This window comes from Garra rufa, chromosome 2 (assembly GCF_049309525.1).
Source record: "Garra rufa chromosome 2, GarRuf1.0, whole genome shotgun sequence".
Classification (NCBI taxonomy): domain Eukaryota; kingdom Metazoa; phylum Chordata; class Actinopteri; order Cypriniformes; family Cyprinidae; genus Garra; species Garra rufa.
This window is the reverse complement of record NC_133362.1, coordinates 45,587,813-45,593,144: the sequence shown is the minus strand read 5'-3', so window position 1 is coordinate 45,593,144 and position 5,332 is coordinate 45,587,813.

Genomic DNA, 5,332 nt, shown 5'->3' with positions numbered 1-5,332 from the left:
CGTTCAAGTATGTGTGCTATATGGCCCTCAAAATTCCAGGGGGCGCTGTAGAGTCCCCTTACCAGCCTCTGTGGCGTCCTGATGGCCGCAGATTCCGACGTGTGTGCAAATTTTCAAGCGTTTTTGAGTATGTTAAGACCCCCTTAAGTGCCCGGAAGGTTAACAAAAAAAAAAAAAAAAAAAAAAAATAAGAATCCTTAGGAAAACAAGAGGGCCTTCTCCCATTCTGGGCTCGGGCCCTAATTATTTACAGAGCTATATTATGACACATTTCTCTAGTAAGTTTTGTCTAAGACGCCGCAGGTCATAGCGCAGCGCAAATCCACGAACGAATGTTCTGAAGTAAACTTGCAGTTCTGAAATCAATGATATTGTGAAAGGACTACACCAAATAACTTTTACTGGACTTAAATGAATCAAATACAAGAACTATGAATCCGCGGTTGCTTTATGAACACGGAGAGTAATCGTAATGAACTGTATCACGCATAACATTCCCAAACATGTTTTGTACATTATTCATAGCGTGAGCACTGGAATCTGGAATTATGAATCTGTTATAATTTATAAATACAAATGACAAAGACAGATTTTGGTGAAGCTGTTTATTTTCATTGAGCTGCTTTCACCACTGTGTTGTTTCAAGCTGAAAAGCAGAAAATTGCATTTCATTTTAGATCCGGTTTCCACTCCGGGCATGAGAGCAGATATGGCAGTTCATACACAGCAGGCGTTCTCTATTCTAATGTGTTTTTAACTGTTTAATATAAATTTTAACATCTATCTCCACTGTTACCCAGTCTCTACTGTAGTGTCCATGTCCATAAATCCCAGAATGCCGTGCGCTGCTGACATCACGTTCCCATTCTCTATTGAAATAATATAGTCTACTATAAAATAATATACTTCAGTGCTGACTGAATGTAATGTTCTTGGACACTCTGTATAAAGTGTACAAATGAATGTACTGACAAGCGTTGATTTTTTTTTATGCATATAAACAGTATCTCACAAAAGTGAGTTCACCCCTCACATTTCAGCAACCCTTTAAGTATATCTTCTCAAGGGACAATACTATAGAAATGAAACTAGAAATTATATATTTTAGAGTAGTCAATATGCAGCTTATACACCAGTACAGATTTAGTGTCCCCTGAAAATAACTCAACATACAGCCATTATTGTCATAATAGCTGGCAACAAAAGTGAGTACACCCTAAGTGAACTTGTCCAAAGTGTCAATGTTTTGTGTTAGCACCATTGTTATCTGGCACTGCCTTAATCATCCTGGGAATGGAATTGACCAGAGCTGCACAGGTTATTGCTGGATCCTCTTCCACTCCTCTATAATGACATCACATAGCTGCCGAATGTTAGACACATGGTGCTTCTACACCTTTCCACTTGAGGATGCCCCATGTTATGCTTCAGAATGTACAGTACATAATGGAATCCCTCAATGAACTGCAGCTCCCCAGAACCAGCAGCACTCATGCAGTCCCAGACCATGATGCTACCACCACCATGCTTGACTGTAGGCAAGACACAATTTTCTTGGTACTCCTCACCAGGGCATCGCCACACATTCTGGACACCATCTGAGCCAAACAAGTTTATCTTATAGTCTCATCAGACCACAGGACATGCTTCCAGTAATTCATGCTCTTGAAATGTTGTCTTCAGCAAACTGTTTGCAGGCTTTCTTGTGAGCCAGCTTCAGATGAGACTTCCTTCTGGGACGACGCCCATGGAAACCGACTTGTTGCAGTGGGCAGTGTATGGTCTGAGCACTGACAAGCTGACCTTCTACTTCTGCAACCTTTAAAGCAATGCTGGCAGCACTCATGCGTTTGTTTTTCGAAGCCAGGTTTTGCACCTAGAACGAGTACTAGATTTGTTGATCGACCCTGTTCCAAATAGAACCCATCTTGGAAAACCTCTGTATGTCCCTGACCACTGTAGTGTAACTCGGTTTTAGGGTGCTACTGAACCTCTAATAGTCTTGGCCATCTTTGTGGAGAGCAACAATTTTAATTCTCAAATCCTCAGAAAGTTCTTTGCCATGAGGTACCATGTTGAACATCCAGTGGTCAGTATGAGAGAATTGTACTTAAAGTGCCAAATTTTAACTGATCTACTACAAGTTATACAACTTTGTATGGTCCTGTCAAGCAGACATAAACATAATGAATAGGACACGTGGCTTTGCATGGTTAAACAATGTACTGCTGTTATCACTGTGTGTGTATATATATATATATATAGCGGCGTGTTAGTTTGAAATGGGCATAAATTTGAAAGTTTACACCAAGGAGAGAGTTGCCTCACCTCTAAGATACCCGACTACGCCACCCCGGAGGCCAATTTACCGGGGAAATCGCCTGATAAGATTAACTTAAAGCACACAGATCCAGTTGCGGCTGAGATAAGACCAGAGACAGATGGAATACAAAATGACATTTTATTTGGGCACCATTAATACATGTATAAATAGTAAAATACACACAAACACTTCAACCTCCACTCCAGAGCTGGGGACTACTCACTCATTATCTGAAAATGACACAGCAAACACTTGTGCACTCACACTTCAGACCACAATTGTGGAACACTGCAAATCGGAAGAGACCACCACCAAGCAAAGAGAGAGAGGCTCGTCCACACAGACACGAATCCTGATCACCCCAACAACTGGAGAGGAAGCAGAATTACACATTTAGACACAATCACTCTATCACGTTCTATCAAAAGATGGGCTGTGTATTCAATCATGCGTTCTATCAAAAGAGGGCCTGTGTATTCAATCATGCGTTCTACCAAAGATGGGCTGTGTATTCAATCATGCGTTCTATCAAAAGAGGGCCTGTGTATTCAATCATGCGTTCTATCAAAAGACAGGCTGTGGCCCATGCGTTCTATCAAAAGATGGGCTGTGTATTCAATCATGCGTTCTATCAAAAGAGGGCCTGTGTATTCAATCATGCGTTCTATCAAAGGACGGCCAGCGGCCACACGTCCTATTAAAAGATGGCCGTGGCCCATGTGTTCTATCAAAAGATGGCTGTGGCCATGCGTTCTATCAAAAGATGGCCTGTGGCCCATGCATTCTATCAAAAGATGGCCTGTGGCCCAAGCGTTCTATCAAAAGATGGTCTGTGGCCCATGTGTTCTATCAAAAGATGGCCTGTGGCCCAAGCGTTCTATCAAAAGATGGCCTGTGGCCCATGTGTTCTATCAAAAGATGGCCTGTGGCCCATGTGTTCTATCAAAAGATGGCCTGTGGCCCAAGCGTTCTATCAAAAGATGGCCTGTGGCCCATGTGTTCTATCAAAAGATGGCCTGTGGCCCATGTGTTCTATCAAAAGATGGCCTGTGGCCCAAGCGTTCTATCAAAAGATGGCCTGTGGCCCATGCGTTCTATCAAAAGATGGCCTGTGGCCCAAGCGTTCTATCAAAAGATGGCCTGTGGCCCATGCGTTCTATCAAAAGATGGCCTGTGGCCCATGTGTTCTATCAAAAGATGGCCTGTGGCCCAAGCGTTCTATCAAAAGATGGCCTGTGGCCCAAGCGTTCTATCAAAAGATGGCCTGTGGCCCATGCGTTCTATCAAAAGATGGCCTGTGGCCCAAGCGTTCTATCAAAAGATGGCCAGCGGCCACACGTCCTATTAAAAGATGGCCGTGGCCCATGTGTTCTATCAAAAGATGGCTGTGGCCATGCGTTCTATCAAAAGATGGCCTGTGGCCCATGCATTCTATCAAAAGATGGCCTGTGGCCCAAGCGTTCTATCAAAAGATGGTCTGTGGCCCATGTGTTCTATCAAAAGATGGCCTGTGGCCCAAGCGTTCTATCAAAAGATGGCCTGTGGCCCATGTGTTCTATCAAAAGATGGCCTGTGGCCCATGTGTTCTATCAAAAGATGGCCTGTGGCCCAAGCGTTCTATCAAAAGATGGCCTGTGGCCCATGTGTTCTATCAAAAGATGGCCTGTGGCCCATGTGTTCTATCAAAAGATGGCCTGTGGCCCAAGCGTTCTATCAAAAGATGGCCTGTGGCCCATGCGTTCTATCAAAAGATGGCCTGTGGCCCAAGCGTTCTATCAAAAGATGGCCTGTGGCCCATGCGTTCTATCAAAAGATGGCCTGTGGCCCATGTGTTCTATCAAAAGATGGCCTGTGGCCCAAGCGTTCTATCAAAAGATGGCCTGTGGCCCAAGCGTTCTATCAAAAGATGGCCTGTGGCCCATGCGTTCTATCAAAAGATGGCCTGTGGCCCAAGCGTTCTATCAAAAGATGGCCTGTGGCCCATGTGTTCTATCAAAAGATGGCCTGTGGCCCATGTGTTCTATCAAAAGATGGCCTGTGGCCCATGCGTTCTATCAAAAGATGGCCAGTGGCCCAAGCGTTCTATCAAAGACGGCCTGTGGCCCATGCATTCTATCAAAAGATGGCCTGTGGCCCATGTGTTCTATCAAAAGATGGCCTGTGGCCCATGTGTTCTATCAAAAGATGGGCTGTGTATTCAATCATGCGTTCTATCAAAAGAGGGCCTGTGTATTCAATCATGCGTTCTACCAAAGATGGGCTGTGTATTCAATCATGCGTTCTATCAAAAGAGGGCCTGTGTATTCAATCATGCGTTCTATCAAAAGACAGGCTGTGGCCCATGCGTTCTATCAAAAGATGGGCTGTGTATTCAATCATGCGTTCTATCAAAAGAGGGCCTGTGTATTCAATCATGCGTTCTATCAAAGGACGGCCAGCGGCCACACGTCCTATTAAAAGATGGCCGTGGCCCATGTGTTCTATCAAAAGATGGCTGTGGCCATGCGTTCTATCAAAAGATGGCCTGTGGCCCATGCATTCTATCAAAAGATGGCCTGTGGCCCAAGCGTTCTATCAAAAGATGGTCTGTGGCCCATGTGTTCTATCAAAAGATGGCCTGTGGCCCAAGCGTTCTATCAAAAGATGGCCTGTGGCCCATGTGTTCTATCAAAAGATGGCCTGTGGCCCATGTGTTCTATCAAAAGATGGCCTGTGGCCCAAGCGTTCTATCAAAAGATGGCCTGTGGCCCATGTGTTCTATCAAAAGATGGCCTGTGGCCCATGTGTTCTATCAAAAGATGGCCTGTGGCCCAAGCGTTCTATCAAAAGATGGCCTGTGGCCCATGCGTTCTATCAAAAGATGGCCTGTGGCCCAAGCGTTCTATCAAAAGATGGCCTGTGGCCCATGCGTTCTATCAAAAGATGGCCTGTGGCCCATGTGTTCTATCAAAAGATGGCCTGTGGCCCAAGCGTTCTATCAAAAGATGGCCTGTGGCCCAAGCGTTCTAT